Genomic DNA, 7500 nt, shown 5'->3' on the forward strand with positions numbered 1-7500 from the left:
ATGTGAGGAGTTCCGAGAGTTCGCTAGAGAGTATGACTTTGAGCACATTACCTCAAGTCCCCATCATCCACAAGGAAACGGACATGCTGAGAGAGGAGTCCAAATTGCAAAGACTATTCTAAAACAAAAAGATCCTCTACTCGCTCTCATGTGCTACCGCTCTACACCCTGCACCTCCACTGGTGCAAGCCCATATATTTTCCATTTAACTTCACCAGTATTTTTATTCAAAATCGCTGAATTTTCACATTTGCTGTTCAAATACTGAGAAGAGACTTGCGGTGAGTCAGCAGCCAGTTGAGCCTCACCATGGATTGCGCAATGACTCGGCTAACTGCTGGCCTGCTGTGCAGTGAGACCGTATTGCTATATGAATTATATTATACATTTCCATAGTTTAGTTAGCTGAGGTATATAATGTACAGTGTATTTTGTCAACAACTGTATGTGTGTGACGTATTTCTTGTGCTGAGCAATCATAAAACTGCTGCGAAGACGCACTGGCTGAGGCTTGGAGTAATCCCGCCTCCTGGTGGTAGAGGGCGCTAGTGATCCCAGGGATCATTCTTGCGACTACTCGGCTGCAGAATAAGTGACAACAAGCAGAAACAGTTAGCGATCGTTTATTTTATAACATAGAGGATTACATATCTAAAATAAAACAGTTTTCTAAACTGGACTTTCAATGGAAGCAGGAAGTAATAATTAAAGGAAGCTCTCCATCAAGACAGAGAGAATTTTAAAACTGAAGAAAGATAAGGAAGACTTCTATAAACAAGTTATCAAGAGTCATTCAGATCAAACGCTTTTCAAGACAAGAACCATGATATGGGTATGTATTACCGGTAAGCATTTTCAACCGAGGGTTCAGGTCAGACACTGCATCAGCAACCAGTTTGCAGATGTGAAATAATACAAAAGACACATTTCAAGGCAAGTCTTGCAGCTGGGGTGTCAAACCCATTTTTTAATGAGGGCCGTATCACAAATATGGTTGCCCTCAGAGGGCCGCTTGTAGCCGTGAATAATTAATTCATAAACATGTATAGGGATTCACCTCATATTATTATACAATTGCCTATCACTACATTTTTTACACACACTATAAAAAAATGTATTCAATTTTGCAGTGAAAATTTGGCAGCTCAGTCGTCACAAATTTAACTGTAAAATTTCCAGTAAGATTCTGGCAACTGAGCTGACACTTTTTACTGTCAAATTTGTTTTCATTGTTAAAGAACACAATTTGATAGCTGACTTGCCTTGGAATTGTAAATCAAGCATATATTAACAATACACACAAAGTTTGAAATGTATGATAGTGTAATATTGTTGCACTAATAGATAATATTAAAGTGGAGAAGATATGCAATACGTGCTTTTTTTTTGTCAAAACTGAAAAGTATGGAAGTAATATTGCAGCGAAGCTATTTGCAAGTGTGCTGCGTCCTAATCCCATTCACACTTCTGTGTACTCATGTGTGTGTCTGTGTCTCCATCTGTGTGGAATCACACCTGTGTCTTTTCACTTGTGTGTCCGTATTGTGTCATGTTTGCGTGTGTATTTCTATCTGTGTGTGTGTGTGTGGAAAAACAATTGTGTGTGTCTGTGTATTCAGATTTGTGTGAAGCAGGAACCCGAATAGGCTTTCTTTTTACACGCCACACTTCAGCCGTGCCAAATGTGTGTGTGTGTGTGTGTGTGTGTGTGTGTGTGTGTGTGTGTGTGTGTGTGTGTGTGTGTGTGTGTGTGTGTGTGTGTGTGTGTGTGTGTGTGCAGCGATCTGAACATGTAAAAGTTGTGTGTCTGCAACTTCACCATTCCTTTCCTGATACTCCCACTAGTGGGCACCTGGCACCCACTCATGTTATTCCATGTTGATTTAATTTCCCTATACTCTCACTAGTGGGCACCTGCACCCACTCATGTTAGTCCATGTTGATTTAATTTCCCTATACTCCCACTAGTGGGCGCCTGGCACCCACTCATGTTATTCCATGTTGATTTAATTTCCCTATACTCCCACTAGTGGCCACCTGCACCCACTCATGTTATTCCATGTTGATTTAATTTCCCTATACTCTCACTAGTGGGCACCTGCACCCACTCATGTTTGTCCATGTTGATTTAATTCCCCTATACTCCCACTAGTGGGCGCCTGGCACCCACTCATGTTATTCCATGTTGATTTAATTTCCCTATACTCCCACTAGTGGGCACCTGCACCCACTCATGTTATTCCATGTTGATTTAATTCCCCTATACTCCCACTAGTGGGCACCTGGCACCCACTCATGTTATTCCATGTTGATTTAATTTCCCTACACTCCCACTATATGATCATCTACATCAACTATATGATCATCTATATCTACTATATGATCATCTACATCTACTATATGATCATCTACATCTACTATATGATCATCTACATCTACTATATGATCATCTACATCTACTATATGATCATCTACATCTACTATATGATCATCTACATCTACTATATGATCATCTACATCTACTATATGATCATCTACATCTACTATATGATCATCTACATCTACTATATGATCATCTACATCAACTATATGATCATCTACATCAACTATATGATCATCTACATCAACTATATGATCATCTATATCAACTATATGATCATCTACATCTGTATATATATATATATATATATATATATATATATATATATATATATATATATATATATATATATATATATATATATATATATATATATATATATATATATCCATCCATCCATCTTCTTCCGCTTATCCGAGGTCGGGTGGATCCCGAGGCGTTCCCAGGCCAGCCGGGAGAGATAGTCTTCCCAACGTGTCCTGGGTCTTCCCCGTGGCCTCCTACCGGTCGGACGTGCCCGAAACACCTCACTAGGGAGGCGTTCGAGTGGCATCCTGAGCAGATGCCCGAACCACCTCATCTGGCTCCTCTCCATGTGGAGGAGCAGCGGCTTTTCTTTGAGCTCCCCCCGGATGACAGAGCTTCTCACCCTATCTCTAAGGGAGAGCCCCACCACCCGGCGGAGGAAACTCATTTCGGCCGCTTGTACCCGTGATCTTGTCCTTTCGGTCATGACCCAAAGCTGATGACCATAGGTGAGGATGGGAACGTAGATCGACCGGTAAATCGAGAGCTTTGCCTTCCGGCTCAGCTCCTTCTTCACCACAACAGATCGATACAGCGTCCGATCCGCCTGTCCATCTCACCATCCACTCTTCCCTCACTCGTGAACATGACTCCGAGGTACTTGAACTCCTCCACTTGGGGCAAGATCTTCTCCCCAACCCTTTTCCGGGCGAGAACCATGGACTCGGACTTGGAGGTGCTGATTCCCATCCCAGTCGCTTCACACTCGGCTGCGAACCGATCCAGTGAGAGCTGAAGATCTTGGCCAGATGAAGCCATCAGGACCACGTCATCTGCAAATAGCAGAGACCTAATCCTGCAGCCACCAAACCAGATCCCCTCAACGCCCTGACTGTACCTAGAAATGATGTACATAAAAGTTATGAACAGAATCGGTGACAAAGGGCAGCCTTGGCGGAGTCCAACCCTCACTGGAAACTGGTCCCACTTACTGCCGGCAATGCGGACAAAGCTCTGACACTGATCATACAGGGAGCGAACCGCCACAATAAGACAGTCCGTTACCCCATACTCTCCGAGCACTCCCCACAGGACTTCCCGGGGTACACGGTCGAATGCCTTCTCCAAGTCCACAAAGCACATGTAGACTGGTTGGGCAAACTCCCATGCACCCTCAAGGATCCTGCCGAGAGTATAGAGCTGATCCACAGTTCCACGACTAGGACAAAAATTACACTTTTCCACCTGAATCTGAGGTTCGACTATCCGGCGTAGCCTCCTCTCCAGTACACCTGAATAGACCTTACCGGGAAGGCTGAGGAGTGTGATCCCACGATAGTTGGAACACACCCTCCGGTTCCCCTTCTTAAAGAGAGGAACCACCACCCCGGTCTGCCAATCCAGAGGTACCACCCCCGATGTCCACGCGATGTTGCAGAGTCTTGTCAACCAAGACAGCCCCACAACATCCAGAGCCTTAAGGAACTCCGGGCGGATCTCATCCACCCCCGGGGCCTTGCCACCGAGGAGCTTTTTAACTACCTCGGCAACCTCTGCCCCAGAAATAGGAGAGCCCACCACAGATTCCCCAGGCCCTGCTTCCTCATAGGAAGACGTGCTGGTAGGATTGAGGAGGTCTTCGAAGTATTCCCTCCACCGATCCACAACATCCGCATTCGAGGTCAGCAGAACACCATCCCCAGCATACAGGGTGTTGACATTGCACTGCTTCCCCTTCCTGAGGCGGCGGATGGTGGTCCAGAATCGCTTCGAAGCCGTCCGGAAGTTGTTTTCCATGGCTTCCCCGAACTCCTCCCATGTCCGAGTTTTTGCCTCCGCGACCGCTGAAGCCGCACACCGCTTGGCCTGTCGGTACCTGTCTTCTGCCTCCGGAGTCCTATGAGCCAAAAGAGCCCGATAGGACTCTTTCTTCACCTTGACGGCATCCCTTACCGCTGGTGTCCACCAACGGGTTCTAGGATTACCGCCACGACAGGCACCAACCACCTTGCGGCCACAGCTCCAATCGGCCGCCTCGACAATAGAGGCACGTCCACTCGGACTCAATGTCCAGTGCCTCCCTCGTGACATGTTCAAAGTTCTTCCGGAGGTGGGAATTGAAACTGTCTCTGACAGGAGACTCTGCCAGGCGTTCCCAGCAAACCCTCACAATGCGTTTGGGCCTGCCAGGTCTGTCCGGCATCCTCCCCCACCATCGCAGCCAACTCACCACCAGGTGGTGATCGGTAGAAAGCTCTGCCCCTCTCTTCACCCGAGTGTCCAAAACATGAGACCGCAAATCCGATGACACAACTACAAAGTCGATCATGGAACTGCGGCCTAGGGTGTCCTGGTGCCAAGTGCACATATGGACACCCTTATGTTTGAACATGGTGCTTGTTATTGACAATCTGTGACGAGCACAAAAGTCCAATAACAAAACACCACTCGGGTTCAGATCCATCTTCCCAATCACGCCTCTCCAGGTTTCACTGTCGTTGCCAACTTGAGCGTTGAAGTCCCCCAGTAGAACGAGGGAATCACCCGGGGGAGCTCGAGTGAATCCAAAAAGGGTGGGTACTCTGAGCTGCCGTTTGGTGCGTAAGCACAAACAACAGTCAGGACTCGTCCCCATCCCCCCCCGAAGGCAGAGGGAAGCTACCCTCTCGTCCGCCGGGTTGAACTCCAACATGCAGGCTTTGAGCCGGGGGGGAACAAGAATTGCCACCCCAGCCCTTCGCCTCTCACTGCCGGCAACGCCAGAGTGGAAGAGAGTCCAGCCCCTCTCGAGAGAACTGGTTCCAGAGCCCTTGCTGTGCGTCGAAGTGAGTCCGACTATATCTAGCCGAAACTTCTCCACCTCACGCACTAGCTCTGGCTCCTTCCCCCCAGCGAGGTGACATTCCACGTCCCAAGAGCTAGCTTATGTAGCCGAGGATCGGACCGCCAAGTGCCCTGCCTTCGGCTGCCGCCCAGCTCACACTGCACCCGACCTCTATGGCCCCTGCTATGGGTGGTGAGCCCATTGGAGGGGGGAACCCACGTTGCCTCTTCGGGCTGTGCCCGGCCGGGCCCCATGGGGACAGGCCCGGCCACCAGGCGCTCGCCATCGTGCCCCACCTCCGGGCCTGGCTCCAGAGGGGGCCCCGGTGACCTTTGTTCGTGTTCTTCATTGAGGTCTTCGAGCTGCTCTTTGTCTGAACCCTCACCTAGGACCAGTTTGCCTTGGGAGACCCTACCAATATATATATATATATATATATATATATATATATATATATATATATATATATATATATATATATATATGTATGTGTGGGGAAAAAAATCACAAGACTATTTCATCTATTTCATCTCCTCCATCTATATATATATATATATATATATATATATATATATATATATATATATATATATATATATATATATATATATACATAATGGATGGGTATTTATGTATGTTTATATGGATATAGCTCCTCAAATGTATCTAACAGTAGTGTTGTGTAACACAATAAAATGGGCATATATGTATGTTTGTATGTATATAAGTGTATCTAGGTGAGACAGTGTAGCTCGGTTGGTAGAGTGGCCGTGCCAGCAACTTGAGGGTTCCAGGTTTGATCCCCGCTTCCGCCATCCTAGTCACTGCCGTTGTGTCCTTGGGCAAGACACTTTACCCACCTGCTCCCAGTGCCACCCACACTGCTTTACATGGAACTTACATATTGGCTTTCACTATGTAAAGCGCTTTGAGTCACTAGAGAAAAGTGCTATATAAATATAATTCACTTCACTTCACATCTAACAGTAAAATAATAACATCACTGAGGAATGTGCAACCCCCCACAACCACCAGGCCAATTTACTCAATCTCTCTCTCTCTATCTCTCTCTCTCTCTCTCTCTCTCTCTCTCTTTTTTTTTTTCCTATTCTCTCTCTCGTTCTCTCACTCTCTTTGACTCTTTCTTTTGCTCTCTTTTTCTCATTCTCTCTTTCTCTCCCTCCATAAGTATTTATCACTCTTTTTTCTGTACTTTGTCTCTCTCTCACCTTTTCTTGCTCTCTTTCTCTCTTTGTCACTCTCTGTCCTCTCTCTTTCTCTCCCTCTCTCTTTATTTATGTCTGTCCCTCTCCCTCTCTTTTTCTTTCTCTTTGCTCTCTTTTTCTCTTTCTCTCTTTCTGTTTATCTTTTGCAACCTCTCTCTATCGCTCTCTCTCTCTCTCTCTGTTTCTCTGTCTCCTTCTCTCTCTACTACTACTCTTTATCCCCCCCGCCCCCCCTCTCTCTCTCTCTCTCCTTGCTTAATGAACTTTTGTGTTGTTGCGAAGGCAGCAGGTGGGACTTAAGCCTCGCGCTGGCCTGGGCAGGAGGACTTCGGGGTCGCGGGCGGGCGGGGGAGGCGTAAGTGGGCCCTGGTCCAAAGCGGGGGGTTGGCGAGCAAGAAGATAGAGTCTGGTGCAGAGATAATGGTGTAAACATGTCCTCACAACACTCATAGGTCAGCAAAGCTGCTTCATATTGTAGAAGTGATTTGATTTGGGCTAACATCATAAACATATCATAACATTTCATGCATCTTGGAGAGTTGTCAAGTATTATTGTTACTGGCATCTTATTGCTGTCAAAGTGAAGTCAATGTTTTTATGTATCTATCTGTATGTGCCAAGATTAACACCCTCCCCCCCACCACATCCCACCTCCCCGGATTGTAAATAATCAAATGTAAATAATCAAATGTAAATAATCAAATGTATATACTTGTTCTTATGCTTTCTGAGCTCACTATGTCCACTACTTGCTGTACATATCCTACCAAGTCACACCTACACTGTTTCAATGTCCATTTCTCTGTTCTCAATTGTTTATGACT

This window comes from Nerophis lumbriciformis, linkage group LG03, assembly GCF_033978685.3.
Source record: "Nerophis lumbriciformis linkage group LG03, RoL_Nlum_v2.1, whole genome shotgun sequence".
Taxonomy (NCBI): domain Eukaryota; kingdom Metazoa; phylum Chordata; class Actinopteri; order Syngnathiformes; family Syngnathidae; genus Nerophis; species Nerophis lumbriciformis.